Below are 23,770 nucleotides of genomic sequence, written 5' to 3'. Positions count from 1 at the left end.
GCATGAGACGAGTCTTTGAACATATAGGCTGTATCAACAAACAGTGGTTGTCCATGTACCACTGACTAGAAAGAGGCAGAAGCAAATTTGGAAAATCAAGAGTAAACCAATGGAACCAAAGGTAGTTTGCTGATTCCATTTGTTTGGAGTGGCCTTGGCTTAGAATACAGATTTCAGATTCACATTCAGATGTTCCTATCCAACTGATACCATACATTAGACTGCTTATTAGATCATGAACGTTTATATATGTATGTATGTATGTATGTATATACACTGCTCAAAAACACTAAAATAACACATCCTAGATCTCAATGAATGAAATATTCTTATTAAATACTTCTTTCTTTGCATAGTTGAATGTGCTGATAACAAATTCACACAAAAATGATCAATGGAAATCAAATTTATCAACCCATGGAGGTCTGGATTTGGAGTCACACTCAAAATTAAAGTGGAAAACCACACTACAGGCTGATCCAACTTTGATGTAATGTCCTTAAAACAAGTCAAAATGAGGCTCAGTAGTGTGTGTATGACCTCCCTACAATGCCTGGGCATGCTCCTGATGAGGTGGCGGATGGTCTCCTGAGGGATATCCTCCCAGACCTGGACTAAAGCATCCGCCAACTCCTGGACAGTCTGTGGTGCAACGTGGCGTTTGTGGATGGAGCGAGACATGATGTCCCAGATGTGCTCAATTGGATTCAGGTCTGGGGAACGGGCGGGCCAGTCCATAGCATCAATGCCTTCCTCTTGCAAGAACTGCTGACACACTCCAGCCACATGAGGTCTAGCATGGTCTTGCATTAGGAGGAACCCAGGGCCAACCACACCAGCATATGGTCTGAGGATCTCATCTCGGTACCTAATGGCAGTCAGGCTACCTCTGGCGAGCACATGGAGGGCTGTGCGGCCCCCCAAAGAAATGCCACCCCACACCATGACTGCCCCACCGCCAAACCGGTCATGCTGGAGGATGTTGCAGGCAGCAGAACGTTCTCCACGGCGTCTCCAGACTGTCACGTCTGTCACATGTGCTCAGTGTGAACCTGCTTTCATCTGTGAAGAGCACAGGGCGCCAGTGGCGAATTTGCCAATCTTGGTGTTCTCTGGCAAATGCCAAACGTCCTGCACAGTGTTGGGCTGTAAGCACAACCCCCACCTGTGGACGTCGGGCCCTCATGGAGTCTGTTTCTGACCGTTTGAGCAGACACATGCACATTTGTGGCCTGCTGGAGGTCATTTTGCAGGGCTCTGGCCGTGCTCCTCCTGCTCCTCCTTGCACAAAGGCGGAGGTAGCGGTCCTGCTGCTGGGTTGTTGCCCTCCTACGGCCTCCTCCACATCTCCTGATGTACTGGCCTATCTCCTGGTAGCACCTCCATGCTCTGGACACTACGCTGACAGACACAGCAAACCTTCTTGCCACAGCTCGCATTGATGTACCATCCTGGATGAGCTGCACTACCTGAGCCACTTGTGTGGGTTGTAGACTCCGTCTCATGCTACCACTAGAGTGAAAGCACCACCAGCATTCAAAAGTTTCCAAAACATCAGCCAGGAAGCATAGGAACTGAGAAGTGGTCTGTGGTCACCACCTGCAGAACCACTCCTTTATTGGGGGTGTCCTGATAATTGCCTATAATTTCCACCTGTTGTCTATTCCATTTGCACAACAGCATGTGAAATGTATTGTCAATCAGTGTTGCTTCCTAAGTGGACAGTTTGATTTCACAGAAGTGTGATTGACTTGGAGTTGCATTGTGTTGTTTAAGTGTTCCCTTTATTTTTTTGAGCAGTGTGTGTGTGTATGTATATATATATATATATATATATTACAGTACCAGTCAAAAGTTTGGACATCTACTCATTCCAGGGGTTTTCTTTAGTTTGACTATTTTCTACATTGTAGAATAATAGTGAAGACATCAAAACTATGAAATAACAAATATGGAATCATGTAGTAACCAAAAAAGTGTTAAACAAATTAAAATATATTTTATATTTGAGATTCTTCCTTGTTGACAGCTTTGCACTCTCTTTACATTCTTTCAACCAGCTTCATCAGGTAGTCACCTGGAATGCATTTAAATTTAACAGGGGTGCCTTATTAAAAGTTAATTTGTGGAATTTCTTTCCTTCTAAATGTGTTTGAGCGAGTTAGTTGTGTTGTGACAAGGTAGGGGTGTATACAGAAGATAGCCCTATTTGGTAAAAGAACAGCTCAAATAAGCAAAGAGAAATGACAGTCCATCATTACTTTAAGACATGAAGGTCAGTCATTACGGAAAATTTCAAGAACTTTGAAAGTTTCTTCAAGTGCAGTTGCAAAACCATCAAGCGCTATGATGAAACTGGCGCTCATGAGGACCACCACAGGAAAGGAAGACCCAGACTTACCTCTGCTGCAGAGGGTAAGTTCATTAGAGTTACCAGCCTCAGCCCCCCAAAAATGCTTCACAGAGTTCAAGTAACAGACACATCTCAACATCAACTGTTCAGAGGAGACTGCATGAATCAGGCCTTCATGGTCGAATTGCTGCAAAGAAACCGCTACTGAAGGACACCAATAAGAAGAAGAGACTTGCTTGGGCCAGGAAACACGAGCATGTGACATTTGACCAGTGGAAATCTGTCCTTTGGTCTGATGAGTCCAAATTTGAGATGTTTGGTTCCAACCGCCGTGTCTTTGTGAGACACAGAGTAGGTGAACGGATGATCTCTGCATGTGTGGTTCCCACTGTGAAGCATGGAGAGGAAGGTGTGGGGGTGCTTTGCTGGTGACACTGTCAGTGATTTCTTTAAAATTCAAGGCACACTTAACCAGCATGGACACCACAGCATTCTGCCACAATACGCCATCCCATCTGGTTTGCACTTAGTGGGACTATTATTTGTTTTTCAACAGGACAATGACCCAACACAACTCCAGGCTGTGTAAGAGTTATTTGACCAAGAAGGAGAGTGATGGAGTGCTGCATCAGATGACCTGCCTGTACAATCACCTGACCTCAACCCAATTGAGATGGTTTGGGATGAGTTGGATGACAGAGTGAATAAAAAGCTGCCAACAAGTGCCTAGTATATGTTGGAAAAGCATTCCAGGTGAAGCTAGTTGAGAAAATGTCAGGAGTGTGCAAAGCTGTCAAGGCAAAGGGTGGCTACTTTGAAGAATCTCAAATATAAAATATATTTGGATTTGTTTAACACTTTTTTGGTTACTACATGATTTCATATGTGTTATTTCATAGTTTTGATGTCTTCACCATTATTCTACAATGTAGAAAATAGTAAAAATAAAGAAAAACCCTTGAATAAGTAGGTGTCTCAACTTTTGACTTGTACTATATATATTTTTAACCCTTATTTTACCAGGTAAGTTGAACGAGGACACATTCTCATTTACAGCAACGACCTGGGGAATAGTTAGAGTGGGTAGTTTGTCAGCTTATAAAACATACACTTTGTTCCAAGGTCATTTATGGTAAGTCTTACTCACTCTTTTGATGTTTGTTACTCAATTACATTTTGTGCTTTTCTCTCTCCATTTTGAGTGTTTGGATTCCTATTTGATAGATCTGGTGTAGGTCCTACTGTTCTTATATGTGGATGTTCTTATCACAGACACCTGTGTTAATAAAATGGCATTCACACATTCATCTATTGTATTATCGTCTTACACCCATAATGAAGATTACTCTATTTGTGTCTGTAGTTAATCGGAGACTAAGTGAGTGAGAGATGAGATTATAGAACTCATTCCATCAGGTCTAATGGGTAAAGAGAAGGGTGGGTTGGAGTCACAGGGATCAGGTATTTTGGAGAAATGGGGGCATGAGGGTTGTAGTTAGAAAGAGGAGGTAAAACGCTATATTTTTCTCTGTGCTTCCTGGCTGCCCACACAGTCACATTTATAGATACTTTGTTCACTTCACACCTCCCCTTACTTGTCACTTCTAGAATGCAAATACTCTGTAACCTTTTCCTCTCCAGAGATTCATTGTTCTCAGAAAATGGAGCAGCTTTGAGCTACAGATGTAGGATCTTCATTTGATCACTCTGTTGCAGGATAATTTTCCTGCAATGTGGGAAATGTAAAACTTGTAGTGTATTTGAGGTTGAAAACGGCTTCTGAAGCTTGTAAATTCCACATTTGAAATTTCAGACTTGATTTTCCCTTATGAAAAATTGATCAACTGCTGCAAAAATGTCAGTTTTAATTGTAATTCACATAATCATTCATTTCATTTTCCCGCTGTAGCAAACTGGCTCAAATTAAGGTCCTACATCTGCATTGAGCTGACACGTCCCATTCAGTACGCCTGAGCTAGCTGATCATCGCTATCTTATTCTTATCCATATTTTTTTTAAACTGCATTGTTGATTAGGCGCTCGTAAGTAAGCATTTCACTGTAATGCTGTTGTATTCGGCGCATGTGACTAATACAATTTGATTTGATAAAAGGAACATACTGAGAACCATTCAAAATTGCTAAAGCCCATATAACCACCAGTGCTAATTGTACAACAAAGTGGAAATTGAATTAATCATTGAGTGTCTCGCTTATGTTCTGTAATGGAATGTAGTTTACATTCACATTCCCCCAGGCCAGTGTAATGTTGTTGTTCTTTATGGGTTGTGATGATACTCACTCACTAGTTCTGGGGATTTCTGATCTGCAGAGCAGAACATCTGATTACTGCTGATATTTGCATAGATCTGGTAATGTATTGGCAAGTTTGCAAAGGTTTGTTACAAGAGCTAAAGAAAAAGGTCATAAATACGATATGAAGAAAATGCTTAAATAAAATCTAAACTGTCTGTTTGCATTAACCTTAAAGATGATATTACTTTTAAATATGCTGCTTACATTAAAATCTGCTAAATTGGCAGTGTACTTTGTGTTACCCTTCAACAAGATGGCGCCGACAGACATGGCAGCTCTGTTTCTGGCTCCTAAGAAACTTCACAGTATACAGTATCAGTCAAAAGTTTGGACACACCTAATCATTCCAGGGTTTTTCCTTAGTTTGACTATTTTCTAATCTACATTGTAGAATAAAAGTGAAGATATCAAAACTATTAAATTACACACATGGAATCTGTAGTAATAGAAAAAAGTGTTCAACAAATCAAAATGTATTTTATATTTGAGATTCTTCAAATTAGCCACCCTTTGCCTTGATGACAGCTTTGCACACTCTTGGCATTCTCTCAACCAGCTTCATGAGGTATTCACCAGGAATTCATGTCAATTAACAGGTGTACCTTGTTAAAAGTCAATTTGTGGAATTTCTTTCCTTCTTAATGCGTTTAAGCCAATCAGTTGTATTGTGACAAGGTAGGGTTGGTATACAGAAGATAGCCCCATTTGGTAAAAGACCAAGTCCACATTATGGCAAGAACAGCTCAAATATGCAAAGTGAAATGACAGTCCATCATTATCATTTTAAGACATGAAGGTTAGTCAATCCGGAACATTTCAAGAACTTTGAAAGTTTCTTCAAGTGCAGTCACAAAAACCATCAAGCGCTATGATGAAACTGGCTCTCATGAGGACCGCCACAGGAAAGGAAGTCCTAGAGTTACCTGCAGAGGATGAGTTCATTAGAGTTACCAGCCTCAGAAATTGCAGCCCAAAAAAATGCTTCACAGAGTTCAAGTAACATACACATCTCAACATCAACTGTTCAGAGGAGACTGCATGAATCAGGCCATCATGGTCGAAATCCTGCAAAGAAACCACTTCTAAAGGACACCAATAAGAAGAAGAGACTTGCTTGGGCCAAGAAACACGAGCAATGGACATTAGACCAATAGAAATCTGTCCTTTGGTCTGATGAGTCCAAATTTGAGATGTTTGGTTCCAACCGCCGTATCTTTGTGAGACGCAGAGTAGGTGAACGGTTCCCACTTTGAAGCATGGAGGGGAGGTGTGGGGGTGCTTTGCTGGTGACACTGTCAGTGATTTATTTAAAATTCAAGGCACACTTAACCAGCATGGCAACCACAGCATTCTGCAGTGATACACCATCCCATCTGGTTTGCACTTAGTGGGACTATCATTTGTTTTTCAACAGGACAATGACCCAAAACAAACCTCTAGGCTAAGTAAGGGCTATTTGACCAAGAAGGAGAGTGATGGAGTGCTGCATCCCATGACCTGGCCTCCACAATCACCCGACTTCATTTGAGATGGTATGGGAAGAGTTGGACCACAAAATGAAGGGAAAGCAGCCAACAAGTTCTCAGCATACAGTGGGGAGAACAAGTATTTGATACACTGCCGATTTTGCAGATTTTCCTACTTACAAAGCATGTAGATGTCTGTCATTTTTATCATAGGTATACTTCAACTGTGAGAGACGGAATCAAAAACAAAAATCCAGAAAATCACATTGTATGATTTTTAAGTAATTAATTTGCATTTTATTGCATGACGTAAATATTGATCACCTACCAACCAGTAAGAATTCCGGCTCTCACAGACCAGTATCCCTCCTGTTCTCCACTCATTACCTGTATTAACTGCACCTGTTTGAACTCGTTACCTGTATAAAAGACACCTGTCCACACACTCAATCGAACAGACTCCAACCTCTCCACAATGGCCAAGACCAGAGAGCTGCGTAAGGACATCAGGATAAAATTGTAGACCTGCACAAGGCTGGGATGGGCTACAGGACAATAGGCAACAGCTTGGTGAGAAGGCAACAACTGTTGGCGCAATTATTAGAAAATGGAAGTTCAAGATGACGGTCAATCATCCTCGGTCTGTGGCTCCATGCAAGATCTCACCTCGTGGGGCATCAATGATCGTGAGGGATCAGCCGAGAACTACACGGCAGGACCTGGTCAATGACCTGAAGAGAGCTGGGACCACAGTCTCAAAGAAAACCATTAGTAACACACTACGGCGTCATGGATTTGAATCCTGCAGCACACGCAAAGTCCCCCTGCTCAAGCCAGCGCATGTCCAGGCCCGTCTGAAGTTTGCCAATGACCATCTGGATGATCGAGAGGAGGAATGGGAGAAGGTCATGTGGTCTGATGAGACAAAAATAGAGCTTTTGGTCAAAATTCACTCGCCGTGTTTGGAGGAATAAGAAGGATGAGTACAACCCCAAGAACACCATCCCAACCGTAAAGCATGGAGGTGGAAACATTATTCTTTGGGGATGCTTTTCTGCACAGGGGACAGGATGACTGCACCGTATTGAGGGGAGGATGGATGGGGCCATGTATCGGAGAACTTGGCCAACAACCTCCTTCCCTCAGTAAGAGCATTGAAGATGGGTCGTGGCTGGGTCTTCCAGCATGACAACGACCCGAAACACACAGCCAGGGCAACTAAGGAGTGGCTCCGTAAGAAGCATCTCAAGGTCCTGGAGTGGAGTGGCCTAGCCAGTCTCCAGACCTGAACCCAATAGAAAATCTTTGGAGGGAGCTGAACATCCGTATTGCCCAGCGACAGCCCTGAAACCTGAAGGATCTGGAGAAGGTCTGTATGGAGGAGTGGGACTGCTGCAGTGTGTGCAAACCTGGTCAAGAACTACAGGAAACGTATGATCTCTGTAATTGCAAACAAAGGTTTCTGTACCAAATATTAAGTTCTGCTTTTCTGATGTGTCAAATACGTATGTCATGCAATAAAATGCAAATGAATTACTTAAAAATCATACAATGTGATTTTCTGGATTTTTTTAGATTCCGTCTCTCACAGTTAAAGTGTACTTATGAAAAAAATTACAGACCTCTACATGCTTTGTAAGTAGGAAAACCTGAAATTGGCAGTGTATCAAATGCTTGTTCTCCCCACTGTATGTGGGACTCCTTCAAGACTGATGGAAAAGCATTCCAGGTGACTACCTCATAAAGCTGGTTGAGAGAATGCAAAGCTGTCATCAAGGCAAGGGGTGGCTTCTTTGAAGAATCTAAAATATATTTTGATTTGTTAAACACTTTCTTGGTTACTACATGATTCCATATGTGTTATTTCATAGTTCAGAATGCAGCATTCTGCAATTCTGGGACATAGACGTCTTATATGGGCAGAAAGCTTCAATTCTTGTTAATCTAACTGCGTTGTCCAATCTGGCATTCATACCGTGTTTGTATTATCTTTTACCAGATCTATATATATTATTACCAGAATTTATATTCTCCTACATTAATTTCACATTTCCACAAACTTAAAAGTGTTCCCTTTCAAATGATATCAAGAATATGCATATCATTGCTTCAGGTACTGAGCTACAGGCAGTTAGATTACTGACAATCTGAAAGGTATGAAGTTGAACCCAGGATTTCAGTGTCACCAGGGAGCGGACAGGGAAAGTGTTTTATGTTCTACTATCTCAGTAGATAGAGTCTGGACAGAACTGTGCCCCATTGAGGGACAGTTTAATGGGTAGGTGATCCACCAGTACGTCACTGAGCCAGGCAACAAACATGGAGCAACATCAGTCAGGAGTATACGCTGTTGGAGCAGTTGATTCCCTTCAATTTTTTTAAAAACAGATTAGTATTAGATTTTCATTTGCTTTGTCCTTGGCCTAGTCCTAGATTGACATTGTCGTTGCTCTCCCTTGTTTGCACAGAATACACACATTGACCTGCGTTGTTATCTTTACAGATGCTTCCCTGTGGTATTTCAATGTGTATAATCAGCATTGACCATTTATCTCTTGGCTGAACCCTCATTTTGAATCAGACTAGTTAGAGAATGCAATCAGTTATAATAGCTGTGTATTCTATGGACTCCATGTAGCTCATTCATCATCCAACTGACTGCCAAACTACAGGGCCCCCATGGGATGTGTTATGAAGTTGCCCTTATTCACTGATCCAAGGTCTGTTTTGGCTCTCTATGGTTAAGATAGGTAACCGACCGTTAAGGGAACTTTTACAAAACCTCGTAATGATTAAGATTGACCATGGGATAACCTGATCCTAGAGGTTATCGTAGATTATAACTTCTTCCTGAAGCCCTCTGCATAGCTGTTGCCCTCTCTGCTCCACTTCAGTCAATGAGATGATGGGGGTCCTGACCCTTTTTGAGAGTATCATCAGTTGGCGTGAGAGCACCACCTCACCAACGCAGACCATGCTCCTCTGGGACTGTGAGGAGACACAGCAGAGGGAGTGAGTGACATGACCCACCCTGAGGGGCACCAGGCGGCCCAGGCTTGGCTCTCTTCTGTGACTGCCTGCCACCAGACTCTGGGTCTGTCTCCCTAGCCCTGGCTATTTGGTTGGGGTGTCTGGGGGTGATGAATGGGGGGATAAACAGCGATAGTGTCTGCTTGTAGAGCCGCTTCCTGTTTGGTGTCGCTCAAGTCCTCTCGTGCAGCCAGAGAGGGAGCAACCACGAAACAAAGGTTCACGACTCCCTGAGAATGACCTTTCTCCAGCAGCCTGCCAGACCAGCCAACAAGCATTCCTCCGCTTCCCATTCAGGCATACTTGGAGGATGATGTGATGTTGTTGGGATGGGATGCCATGAAATTAAATATTTTCAGCTATAGCACTGGGTTTTTGTATCTCTTCTGCCAAATTGTAGAGGAGTGTGTAATGGTTATGGCATGCTCGACATAGGATATTGAGCTATGTTTATGGCGTGCTTGACATGCCTTAATAGCCTATAAATGCAGGATTAAATAACAGGTGGGGGTGTTTGGAGGCGAAGGTTGGGAAACGTTGCCTCGTCAGTTGAAACGTTGAAAGTGTTGGATGTAAAATGGAGGGTTTAAAGTGTACCTTGGCCTTCAAGTTATCGGTCCTCTCTAACTGTCAGAGGGGATGATAAAGCTTGCAAAGAGGAAGGACATTTTAAGTCCTTTTGGCAAAGGCAATGGAAAAAAATACTACTTTTCCTCAAAAGGCAGTTTTATGAACATCTCTACCTTACCCCTAGGATATTCCTACTCTGTTCTGAACATATTCACTACAGCTGGAAATACTGTGCTGTGAAATGTTGCTGTCTCGCACAGTACAGACTTGCTTTCCTACTGGTTTGTTAGTGCAGTAGAGTAACTCCCAGTTTCTGGTTGAGAGTGGCACTGCTGCTTGTGTAATTAGCTGAACAAAGGCCTTTTGAGAAGCAAACACTCCATTAGTCAAGTTTTATTTATTAACCTTTATTTAACTAGGCAAGTCAGTTAAGAACAAATTCTTATTTACAATGATGGACTACCCCGGCCAAACCTGGATGACGCTGGGCCAATTGTGCGCTGCCCTATGGGACTCCCAATCACAGCCGGATTTGATTCAGCCTGGGGCTGCCTGATTTGATTCAAACCAAATCTATTTATTCTCAAATAAATATTGAAACATGTTCAATTTGGTTTAAATAATGCAAAAAAAAGTGTTGGAGAAGAAATTAAAAGTGCAATATGTGCCATGTAAGAAAGCTAACGTTTAAGTTCCTTGCTCAGAACATGAGAACATATGAAAGCTGGTGGTTCCTTTTAACACGAGTCTTCAATATTCACAGGTAAGAAGTTTTAGGTTGTAGTTATAATAGGAATTATAGGACTATTTCTCTCTATACCATTTGTATTTCATTAACCTTTGACTATTGGATGTTCTTATAGGCACTTTATTGCCAGTGTAACAGTATAGCTTCTGTTCCTCTCCTCGCCCCTACCTGGGCTCGAACCAGGAACACAACGACAACAGCCACCCCCGAAGCAGCGTTACCCATCGCTCCACAAAAGCCACGGCCCTTGCAGAGCAAGGGGAACAACCACTTCAAGTCTCAGAGCTAGTGACGTTTGAAACACTATTAGAGCACACCCCGCTAACTACCTAGCCATTTCACATCGGTTACACCAGCCTAATTTCGGGAGTTGATATGCTTGAAGTCATAAACAGCTGCTGGCAAACGCACAAAAGTGCTGTTTGAATGAATGCTTACGAGCCTGCTGCTGCCTACCATCGCTCAGTCAAACTGCTCTATCAAATCATAGACTTAATTATAACATAATAACACACAGAAATACGAGCCTAAGGTAATTAATATGGTGGAATCCGGAAACTATCATCTCGAAAACAAGACGTTTATTCTTTCAGTGAAATACGGAACCGTTACGTATTTTATCTAACGAGTGGCATCCATAAGTCTAAATATTTCTGTTACATTGCACAACCTTCAATGATATGTCATAATTACGTAAAATTCTGGCAAATTAGTTAGCAACGAGCCAGGCGGCCAAAACTGTTGCATATACCCTGACTCTGCGTGCAATGAACGCAAGAGAAGTGACACAATTTCACCTGGTTAATATTGCCTGCTAACCTGGATTTCTTTTAGCTAAATATGCAGGTTTAAAAATATATACTTCTGTGTATTGATTTTAAGAAAGGCATTGAGGTTTATGGTACACATTGGAGCAACGATACGCACCGCATCGATTATATGCAATGCAGGACATGCTAGATAAACTAGTAATATCATCAACCATGTTGATTGATTGATTGTTTAATGCTAGCTAGCAACTTACCTTGGCTTACTGCATTCGCGTAACAGGCAGTCTCCTCGTGGAGTGCAATGAGAGGCAGGTGGTTAGAGCGTTGGACTCGTTAACTGTAAGTTTGCAAGATTGGATCCCCCGAATTGACAAGGTGAAAATCTGTCGCTCTGCCCCTGAACGATGCAGTTAACCCACCGTTCCTAGGCCGTCATTGAAAATAAGAATGTGTTTTTAACTGACTTGCTTAGTTAAATAAAGATTAAATAAAGGTGTAAAAAATACAGATTTTGAAACTTTTTGAAACCGAACTTGAAATCGGCCCTAATTAATCAGCCATTCCAATTAATCGGTCAACCTCTAATGGTTACATGTGGTCTGCGGTTGTGAGGCCAGTTGGACATACTTCCAAATTCTCTCAAATGACGTTGGAGGCCGCTAATGTTAGAGAAATGAACATTAAATTATCTGGCAACAGCTCTGGTAGACATGCCAGCAGTCAGCATGCCAATTGCACACTCCCTCAAAACATGTGACAAAACTCCATCTTTTAGAGTGGCCTTTTATTGTCCCCAGAACAAGGTGTACCTGTGTAATAATCATGCTGCATTTTATGCGTATGGGACATTTCTGGGATATTTTATTTCAGCTCATGAAACATGGAACCAACACTTTACATGTTGCGTTTATATTTTTAGTATCTCATTAGCTTATGACACTTAAGTCGCACATCGCACACTCATATTGTTATGTACTGTACTGTGTACTGTATGGCTGTTGTGTTTAAAGACAGTGTGGTGTTTAACGTAAGTATGGTGGTCAGAATGAGTGGCACGTCCTTAAATGTCAGAGGGATGTACAATGTGAAACCGTGCAGACATGTTCTTCTATTGCTAAGCTAACACCTAATATTAACCACATATTCGATTAAGGATTAAAGGATTTGTCCGAGCGACAGGAGCAGAACTGCTTTTTTGCTTAGTAACACAATTTCTCTGCTTTATCATTCTCCTGTTAGGGTCATATGGAGGAGAGATGTCAACGTGGTCAATTGTTGCCAAGGCAATAGAGGCCTGTGTAAATCCCACAGAGAGAGAGAGAGGGAGAGACAGAGAGGTGAACTCAGAACATGGGTAAAAGAAAAGGGGTAAAACAGAAGGAGAGAGAGAGTGCAGATGGAAACTGGAGAGTGCTCCTCTCCCAATGGCCAAAACTAACTGGAACTCACAGGAAATAAATCACGTCCACCACCCCTTCCCATCCCCTCCTCCATAGTCCTGAACTCAGCCCAGCTCTGCTTAGCACACATCTGCATGTTCCTATGGAACAACCAGATTGGTTGGGCTCAGGATGGTTGGGCTCAGCTATGTTATATACATGGGGCAAGCCACTCCCTGGAAGTCACATTCTGCAGCTTCTCATAAGAAAAATCACATTTGAGTCAACCTGTCAGTGTTGTAAGTTAGGGGCTTCTGGATGGAGACTGATTTTAAGGTTCATTTTATCAGCTTAAATGTTTATATTTCAAATGAAAATCTTTTTAGGCTAGTGCAGACTAAATGATGGTTATATATGAATGCTGCAACTGAGGGATACCTCACCAAAAGCCTTCACTTATGTCTGGGAAAAACCATGTTGTGCAGGCAATCTATCAATGTGTCCAGTCCTGAGTCATTTGCGAAAGAAGAGAGGAAGGGAGAAAAAACCCTCTATAGTAAAGTGAACTGAGTCATTTCTCTAGTCTCCATCTCCCCAAATGCAGAGTGGCATGGTAGAACAGAACACCCACCCACAACAGTCACAGAATGACAGACTGGGGCAGCGTGACTGGTGAAGAGAGGTCCTCCCTTGGGAGAGATGGGAGGACGGCTAGGCGGCAGGCCTGCACTGGTGCCTGGTTTGTGGCCTGTTATTTGCCCACTGGTGCCCTGCTGTGTGGTAGGAGCCAGACCCAGCCATGGAATTCACAGATGTCCTTCACCATCCTCTGACTGTACTCTGTCTGTAAAATGGTTGCTAGAGATAATCTAGTATTTCTCCAATCCCCATAGTCAGGGTTCAAACGGTGATTATAATAAATACGCATGTGTATAGATTTTCAAGCACTTACTGTACAGCACGGTTATTATAGTTCTGTTTTTCTATTCGTTTTTACATTTGAAATCCAGTTTAGTTTCCAGTTCGTTTTCAGACCTGATTTGCTAGTTTTTTTAGTTGTATCCATTTCAAAAATATTTGTATTTTATTTTACTGAAAACTCCATTTGATTTTTACCCAATGTTTAGAAAAACTAATAGAACTGAACTTAATTCATAATAGTTTTTTATTTCATTTTGGAGTCAAAGATAGTTTTAGTTTTTCAAACAGTTTTGTTAATTATTTTATTTCCGTGTACCCCCCAAAAAAATCATGGTTAGTTTAATTTTAATTTCAGTTTTAGATTACTGTAATAAGCTTTCTGTAAAGTAATCATCCTCAAACTACCTTGTATTTATAATTGTGCTGATCTATTCCTTTAGTACAGCCAACGTGAAATTATTGGGGACAGATATAGAACTAGAAATTAAAGTAATGTCCCCTCATAAATCTTATACAGGTGTTCGTATATTCCTGTTTATAGAAGGATGTCACGGCTGCTCACTTAGTCTTGGAGTTAGAGTATACTTCCCCCTCTGCACGGACAGGCATTCTACCTTGCCTGCACTCTCTAGCCTGGCCACCTCAGCAGCACACTTAATGGATTAAAGCCATCACCAATGATGAGGGCACTTGCAGGTTGGCCCATTGCCAAGTTCACTCCTTTTCATGTCCACAGAGAGAGAGGAGTCGGGCCTGGCCTGGCCCTAGGTTGGTTAATTTGTCGTGTCTCTTTACAGTTAAACCATCATTTACTGGTCTCGGCAGAATAATGGAGGTCAGTGTCCACAGATGTCATGGAGACACTGTAACAATGCGGGAACTGTTAGTGCTCAGAAACAATATAATCGATCCCAGAGGGGGTGGGGGGCAGGTTGGAAATGCTGCACTCTGAGGTGTTTTCTCAGCACTGTTTTCCTTTCCTGTTTGTCTGATTGATCAACCAGGCTGATAACAAGGTGGCAGAGGAAGTGCAACAGGGCCTCGATACCAGGCAGCACTAAACCCATAACCCATTGAGAACATAAAGGACATGTATGACACTTTAATGGTGACATTGAGCAACAGCAGACATGATCTGATCTCACAGAGGTTTAAAAAGCAAATGAAACCAAAAAGAATAATATCTTTCAACATCTCTGATCCCGTGTGTGTTTAACTTATGTTGTGTTTACTTCTGTCTCGACCACAAGTGATCTAGCCAGTCAGTCAGTTGGCTTGATCTGTCACAATGTCTCCACAACCTGTATGCTCTTAGCTCTAGTCCCTCTCCAGAGCCTCTCCCTGTTTCCACAGCAGGCTCTGTTTTCTCCTGCTCCTCAATCAGCTGCCTGCGGTTAGTGGAAGAGTACAGTGTGTTCAGTGGCTTATTTAGTCGTCTGTGTGGCTCTGGCTCTGTCCAAACGGATTTTCTGTCCACTGCAGTTTCCCTTATTCCCGTCTGTCTCTGTGAATGAAAGTGATCATGAACAAAATAGATTTTTACAAAATGTTGACCTCATTTTACTCACGTCTGCATGTATTCCTGTGTTTTGTTTAGACTCCTGTTTTTTTAAGCATTTAAACTGATAAACAGTGAAGATGGTCAGGAATAACCCTTTGATATGGAGTTATGGTCTCCTCGTCTCCTGTCAAATCCTATGTTTCTTTGTGCTAACAGAGCACAGAGATAAGCTATGGATCACCATCAATATAATTTTGCCTAAAGCAAAATCTTCATACGATTATTTACACTGTGTTCAGAATCAGACCCACCTGGCCGGCACTAGTCCCCTGTCATTCCCAGACAGAGAGGATAGAGTGTTCATAGTATATCTTCACTGGGCTGCAGAAGCATCACCATGGGCCCATAACTCGGAGCTCAGGGCCTAGCAGAGCTGCTTAGATCACACTGCTCTCTTCCTCTCTTCCTGAGAGGGCTCAGATCCTGTGACTCAGCCTTCCTCCTCTCCTCTCCTCACCTCCTCCCAGACCCTGGACACACTCACTCGCTCATACACTCACGAGACGACCAGAGGAAGGGAGCCAGTCTCTCTCTGTCATCTGTAAAGAATGGACCGTAGCTCTCAGAAAGCTCTCGTTAAAGACTCGTTAAGGAGCTGGCCACCAAGTAGTGACCATCTCCTCTGCACTGAGGACTGGAGCACTTGTTGCTCTTGAGGCAACATCAAATTGTATTAGTCACATACACATGTTTAGCAGATGTTTATGCGAGTGTAGCGAAATGCTTGTGCTTCTAGTTCCGAATATATCTAACAAGTAATCTTAACAATTCCTCAACAGCTACCTAATACACACAAATTTAAGTAAAGGGATGGAATAAGAATATATACATAGAAATATATGGAGGAGCGATGACCGGGCATCATAGGCAATAGATGGTATAAAAATACAGTATTTACATGTGGGATGAATAATGCAAGATATGTAAACATTAAAGTGGCATTATTAAAGTGACTAGTGATCTATTTATTAATGTGGCCAATGATTTCAAGTCTGTATGTAGGCAGCAGCCTCCCTGTGCTAGTGACGGCTGTTTAACAGTCTGATGGCAGTCTGATGAGACATAAGCTATTTTTTAGTCTCTCCTCTGAATATTCCCCAAAATGTGCAACCCTAGATGGAGGTGATATGATCCTTGACAAGTCTCTCAAAGCACTTCATGATGACAGAAGTGAGTGCCACAGGGCGATAGTCATTTAGTTCAGTTACCTTCGCCTTCTTGGGTACAGGAACAATGGTGGCCATCTTGAAGCATGTGGGGACAGCAGACTGGGATAGGGAGAGATTGAATATGTCCGTAACCCTACCAGCCAGCTGGTCTGTGCATGCTCTGAGGACACGGCTAGGGATGCAGTCTGGGCCGGCAGCCTTGCGAGGGTTAACATGTTTAAATGTCTTACTTACGTCGGCCCACAGAGAAGGAGAGGGAGAGCCCCGCAGTCCTTTGTAGTGGGCCACGTCAGTGGCACTGTATTATCCTCAAAGCTGGCAAAGAAGGTGTTTAGTTTGTCTGGAAGCGTGACGTCAGTGTCCATGACGTGGCTGGTTTTACTTTTGTAATCCGTGATTGCCTGTAGACCGTGCCATGTACGTCTCGTGTCTGAGCTGTTGAATTGGGACTCCACTTTGTCCCCATACTGACATTTTGCTTGTTTGATTGCCTTGTGGAGGGAATAACTACACTGTTTGTATTTGGCCATATTCCCCGTCATCTTTCCATGGTTAAATGCGGTGGTTCGCGCTTTCAGTTTTGCGCGAATGCCGCCATCTATCCACGGTATCTGGTTAGGGTAGGTTTTAATAGACACAGTGGGTACAACATCTCCAATGCACTTCCTTAGTGTTGAGTAATTTTGAGTCTAAATCCACACTGCTGAAAGGGCAGTAATAGAGCACAATGTTAGTTAAAGGTCCATGGGTTTTATTTGGAAGAGTCTCAAATTAAAGCAGTAAGACTGCCATGAACAGGAAGAGAGGAGTATCATTATCCCAAATGTAAATTAAGTAATGGGAGTAGCTCCTACGGTTTGTCATGATAGTGGAAGCAGGTCCATGCTGACAGGTGTATGGCCTCTCTTCACGACAGCACTGCTCTGGGGTTCTTGAGAGAGGCCTAGATCTAAGCTCCCTGGTTTGCACTGTAATTTCATCTTGTCAGCACTTGGTATGTACAGGGCTCTCGAGGTAAGGGCGCCACACCAGCACTGAATTAGTTACATATGAAGGTTTGGCATGTTTTCAATCTCTGTTTTTCTCATCTCACAGAGTGGGCTGAACCTATAAGGTTGTGGTGTTCACACTTTTCTTGAAATATTGTGAACATTTGTAGAAGAAGGAGCTAGTGCAGTATAGCGCTCTGAAAAGTTGCTCAGACAATAAGTTACTCTGTCATTATGGTGACCTTTGCCCACAGACTGAATGTGTCAGTTCTGCCTTTTTATTCTAAATCTAACAGATACATGGGAAATGTTAGAAAAGTGTGGCTTTTAGTTTCTTGGTCTTCTCACTAATACAAACGACCTTATTGTGCGCTGATTCATTCAAAACTATTAATATTCACTTTTTCCATAGGACTACACTGTCATTCATTTTCAGATGTATCTGAATTGTCATACCACGTGGAACTGCCGTTATGGTCATAACCTCGAGCAAGAAGAACGTCTAAAAAAAACATCAACACTCCCCCGCCACATGAATTTCCTTTCCACCGCATCTCTTTGCACTGGGCTCAGTTTGTTACCAAGATGGATTTTCTTCTTGTTTATTTTTCCTGCTGTGGAAAGTAGCTGCTATGGCCTGCAGAAAAGTAAATATGAGAATGTGTGAGAGTAATGGATATACAAAGGGAAAGAGAGAGAGAGAGAGGGAGGGAGATGCTGATAGTTACAGGACCAACCAACTCCCTAAAACAGCAGTATGTGTCAAACGTGGACCATATGAAGACTATAGTGCTATTGCAGATGGACTGTGCAGTTGGCTGCTCGCTGTCTCTCTGCCCCTCTGCCTCTCTGCCCCTTTGTTCCAGCTGTAGTGTGTTTTCTTTGGCTCCAGCCTGCAAAATGGGGAGCGAATAGTTTTATGTCATGCACTGTAGAAAGAAAGCATGACCCCCCCCTCACCCCCCTCGCTCTCTCTCCATCCACTGGCTACTGGGCTTGGTGTAAGGGAAGGCACATACTCGTCAGACGATTATGGGAGCAGTGCATTATATATCGGTCTGACTCGGCATGTACAGTATACAAGATGTACTGTATATAGGAAGATGGACAGATGCATTTTCTATAGATTATCAACATACTCAAGCTCCAGGGAAGCAGCATCATTCTACTCTAGGCTACTGTGCTTTACGTGTCCCAAGATTCGCCTTGGCTTCGTGTGGCCTACTCATTAGTTTTACAAATGGACATAAATCTCCTAAAGCATCAAACGATTGTGGACGCTTGACCTTTTCCTACACTTTTGACACTGTCCTCAGGGCTTGTAGCATCCAGCTAGCAGTCGAGTGTGTTGTATGGATCAGTCATGAATACCACTATCCTTTCTGAACAATGGCTGCTGCCCCATTGTGGGTGGGGGGCTCACTGATCAACAACGTTGTCAAGAGAGAGGGATGAATTTTGTGCTTGTTTTCATGAAAGCTCAATGAGATGGTGTTTGTGTTGTGTTATTTTTGAACACGATCAAGAAGACTGTTCTAGCGAAATTAGACAAGCAAATTACATGGTAAATGACCAGTCATGGGGTAGCACTGAAAAGCACATTATGGTCAACAAAACACTCCAAACACATTGACGTTTCAAGTGGTTTGTAATGAACATCAAAGATCTGAACTAAGATGCCTAAAACCAGTAGTCTGCCAACAGAAATGTTATATTTTCACTTGTGTACTAGTCTGTCTTGTAATTTTGGTGCTCGTGGATAGGCCATGTTTATGCTCCAAAATGAGCAGCTTGTTCATATTCCTTCCAGCCTCTATGCCTGCTCAAATTCCTCCTGAAATTCTTTGTATAATGTGTCCAGTAGGCTTGGGCAGTATCCAGATTTTCATACCGTCATTCCGTTTTTCTGCCATCCCGGGATTTACGGTATAGCACACAAGGGGGGCACTAAAAACGCAAAAAAAAGCCCATAGGGGATCAATTATCAGTATGCTAACAAAATGAGCAAAATAATAGCGAATTCTCATGGATGCCTTTAGCTAAATGCTAACGAGCGCAAACAAACTAATTGCAGACAGGCAAATCCAGCTCATAAAGTTATACAAGTATATATAGTAGCCATTTTCAGTGAGTGTGGAAATTTACAAGTGATAATGAAGGAGAGAAAGAACAGCATGTGCACATGGAGCAGAAGGGAGAATTAAAGATAGGAGATAAAAAATGCTAGTGGGAACCACATGGAAAAAAACGGGCGCTGTACAGAACATATCCAGAGCTCTTTGCCTTCTCAAACACGGCAGAAAGCTAACATCCCGTCTCCTTATTAATTCAGCCATTTAATTATCAGACTAACAAGTCACCAAATGCGCAGCTGGAAAGTATAGCACATCTTAGACAGTTCTAAGATATCTGATGGCAAACATTAGTAGTACATTTCATACCAGTGTAACTTCATCACATCATGTGCGCGCCGCACAATAGAGAGAGACTCACTGATAGATATAGAACGATATGGACTCACCGGTTCCCGCTTTCTCCTGTTGTGCTCTTTACAACGTACACGTACGTGACTGGCTGTTGTTCTGGGGAACTACGGTAAGCTTCATAATGAAAACTTATGTGACAGGCGAAATTAAGAAAGCGATCTGCTTTATCTCCTAACGCAGTGGTTCCCAACCTTTTTATAGTCCCGTACCCCTTCAAACATTCAACCTCCAGCTGCATACCCCCTCTAGCACCAGGGTCAGCGCACTCTCAAATGTTGTTGTTTTTGCCATCATTGTAAGCACTCTACGATACATTTATTAAACATAAGAATGAGTGTGAGTTTTTGTCACAACCCGGCTCGTGGGAAGTGACAAAGAGCTCTTATAGGACCAGGGCACAAATAATAATCAATAACTTTGCTCTTTATTTAGACATCTTACATATAAGACCTTATTTGTTCATAAAAAATGGATGGATGTGCTTTAAAGAATGCCCGTAACTCTGCAATGTTGGGTTGTATTGGAGCGAGTCTCAGTCTTAAATCATTTTATAGACACAGTCTGTGCCTGTATTTAGTTTTCAGGCTAGTGAGGGCCGAGAATCCATTCTCACATAGGTACGTGGTTGCAAAGGGCATCAGTGTCTTAACAGCGCGATTTGCCAAGGCAGGGTAGTGCAGCCCAATCCAGAAATCACATTTGACATTTTCCGTAAGCTTGAGTTCGTTTGCACACAAAAAAATCATACAATGATGGAATACCTGTGTGTTGTCCTTGTTAATGCAGACAGAGAAGAGCTCCATCTTCTTAATCATAGCCTCAATTTTGTCCCGCACATTGAATATAGTTGCGGAGAGTCCCTGTAATCCTAGATTCAGATCATTCACACAGATAAGCCAGTCGTGGGAAACTCGTCATCATGCAAGCGGTCAGACATGTAAAAATTTTGGTCAGTAAAGAAAACTTTAAGCTCGTCTTTCAGATTTAAAAAAAAGTGTCAATACATTGCTCCTTGATAACCAGCGCACTTCTGTATGTTGTAAAAGCGTTACGTGGTCGCTGCCCATATCATTGCATAATGCAGAAAATACACTAAAGTTCAGGTGCCTTGCTTTAACAAAGTTAACCATTTTCACTGTAGTGTCCAAAATGTCTTTCAAACTGTTATGCATTCCTTTGGCAGCAAGAGCCTCTCGGTGGATGCTGCAGTGTACCCAAGTGGCGTCCGGAAGTAACTGCTTGCACGCGCGTTACCACTCCACTATGTCTCTCTGTAATGGCTTTTGCGCCATCAGAACAAATAGCAACACATCTTGACCACCAAAGTCCATTTGATGTCACAAAGCTGTCCAGTACTTTAAAAATATCCTCTCATGTTGTCCTGGTTTCCAGTGGTTTGCAGAAGATAATGTCTTCCTTAATTGACCCCCCACCCCCATAAACGTAACGGACATATACCAGGAGCTGTGCCAGGCCCGCCACATCTGTTGACTCATCCAGCTGTAACGAATAGAATTCACTGGCTTGTATGCGAAGCAGTAATTGTTTCAAAACATCTCCTACCATGTCACTGATGCGTCGTGAAACAGTGTTGTTTGATGTAGACATTGTCTGTATAGGTTCTTGGCCTTTTCCCCCAGCATTGTCCCAGCCATATTTGCGGCAGCAGGAAGAATGAAGTCCTCATAATAGTATGCGGCTTGGTTTCATTGAGTTGTGAGATAGTACTTATGCACATATAACACACTGTGGCTGAGGAAAGGCACTACTCCCAATATGAGTAATCCCCAAGTTGAATTCCCGTGAGAGAGTAACGGTTAATGTGATTGGATGTTAAATATTTGACTAGGCTACCTGTATTTGACATTGTGTTGTTATTTCGCTAGATGGTTTAATTTTATTTTTGGCAGTGAAACGAGGCTACTCAACCAAATGTAAAGCCCCGTTGGAAAATCTAAATAGACTGTTTGGGGGTACGCGTACCCCATTTTGAGAATACCTGTCCTAACGTATTGCAGAAGTTGACTGCAGGTATTTACTTAAAAATAGCTATAAATATTCAAATGTATTCAAAAACGTTGAAGATATACACTACCGTTCAACATTTTGCGGTCACTTGGAAATGATTCTTGAAAGCATACATGAAATGAGTTTCAAAATGGATAGGAAATATAGTCAAGATGTTGACAAGGTTATAAATAATGATTATTAATTGAAATAATAATTATGTCCTTTAGAGGTCGACCGATTAATCGGAATGTCCGATTAATTAGGTCCGATTTCAAGTTTTCATAACAATCGGAAATCGGTATTTTTGGACACCGATTTGGCCGATTTTATATATTTTTTTTTTACACCTTTATTTAATCTTTATTTAACTAGGCAAGTCAGTTTAGAACACATTCTTATTTTCAATGACGGCCTAGGAACGGTGGGTTAACTGCCTCGTTCAGGGGCAGAACAACAGATTTTCACCTTGTCAGCTCGGGGGATTCAATCTTGCAAACTTACAGTTAACTAGTCCAACGCTCTAACCACCTGCCTCTCATTGCACTCCACGAGGAGACTGCCTGTTACGTGAATGCAGTAAGCCAAGGTAAGTTGCTAGCTAGCATTAAACTTATCTAAAAATCTATCAATCATAATCACTAGTTAATGGTTGATGATATTACTAGTTTATCTAGCGTGGCCTGCGTTGCATATAATCAGTGCGATGCTTATCGTTGCTCCAATGTGGACCTAACCATGAACATCAATGCCTTTCTTAAAATCAATACACAGAAGTATATATTTTTAAACCTGCATATTTAGCTAAAAGCAATCCAGGTTAGCAGGCAATATTAACCAGGTGAAATTGTGTCACTTCTCTTGCGTTCATTGCACGCAGAGTCAGTGTATATGCAACAGTTTGGGCCGCCTAATTTGGCAGAATTTGACCTAATTATGACATATTATTGAAGGTTGTGCAATGTAACAGGAATATTTAGACTAATGGATGCCACCCCTTAGATAAAATACGGAACGGTTCGGTATTTCACTGAAAGAATAAACGTCTTGTTTTCGAGATGATAGTTTCCAGATTCCACCATATTAATGACCAAAGGCTCGTATTTCTGTGTGTTATTATGTTATAATTAAGTCTATGATTTGATAGAGCAGTTTGACTGAGCGGTGGTAGGCAAGCAGCAGGCTCGTAAGCATTCATTCAAACAGCACTTTCGTGCGTTTTGCCAGCAGCTCTTCGTTGTGCGTCAGGCATTGCACTGTTTATGACTTCAAGCCTATCAACTCCCGAGATTAGGCTTGTGTAACCGATGTGAAATGGCTAGCTAGTTAGCGGGGTGCGCGCTAATAGTGTTTCAAACGTCACTCGCTCTGAGACTTGGAGTGGTTGTTCCCCTTGCTCTGCATGGGTAACGCTGCTTCGAGGGTGGCTGTTGTCGTTGTGTTCCTGGTTCGAGCCCAGGGAGGAGCGAGGAGAGGGACGGAAGCTATACTGTTACACTCGCAATACTAAAGTGCCTAGAAGAACATCCAATAGTCAAAGGTTAATGAAATACAAATGGTATAGAGAGAAATAGTTCTATAATTCCTATAATAACTACAACCTAAAACTTCTTACCTGTGAATATTGAAGACTCATGTTAAAAGGAACCACCAGCTTTCATATGTTCTCATGTTCTGAGCAATGAACTTAAACTTTAGCTTTTTTACATGGCACATATTGTACTTTTACTTTCTTCTCCAACACTTTGTTTTTGCATTATTTAAATCAAATTCAACATGTTTCACATGTATTTATTTGAAGCTAAATTGATTTTATTGATGTATTTTATTAAGTTAAAATAAGTGTTCATTCAGTATTGTTGTAATTGTCATTATTACAAATACATTTTTAAAAATCGGTCGATTAATCGGTATCGGCCTTTTTTGGTCCTCCAATAATTGGTATCGGCGTTGAAAAATCATAATCGGTCGACCTCTAGTGTCCTTCAAACTTTGCTTTCGTCAAA

General features: G+C 42.0%; 1 protein-coding gene across 3 annotated transcripts in view; it reads left to right on the top strand.

Annotated features, from left to right (window-relative positions):
* The window catches only part of LOC110498037 (serine/threonine-protein kinase D3), a 69,900-nt gene that overhangs the window by 2,425 nt on the left and 43,705 nt on the right, over window positions 1–23,770 (top strand). The gene's annotated exons all lie outside the window — the stretch shown is intronic.

This window comes from Oncorhynchus mykiss, chromosome 19, assembly GCF_013265735.2.
Source record: "Oncorhynchus mykiss isolate Arlee chromosome 19, USDA_OmykA_1.1, whole genome shotgun sequence".
NCBI classification, from domain to species: Eukaryota; Metazoa; Chordata; class Actinopteri; order Salmoniformes; family Salmonidae; genus Oncorhynchus; species Oncorhynchus mykiss.
This window is presented reverse-complemented; position numbering and strand designations above follow the sequence as displayed.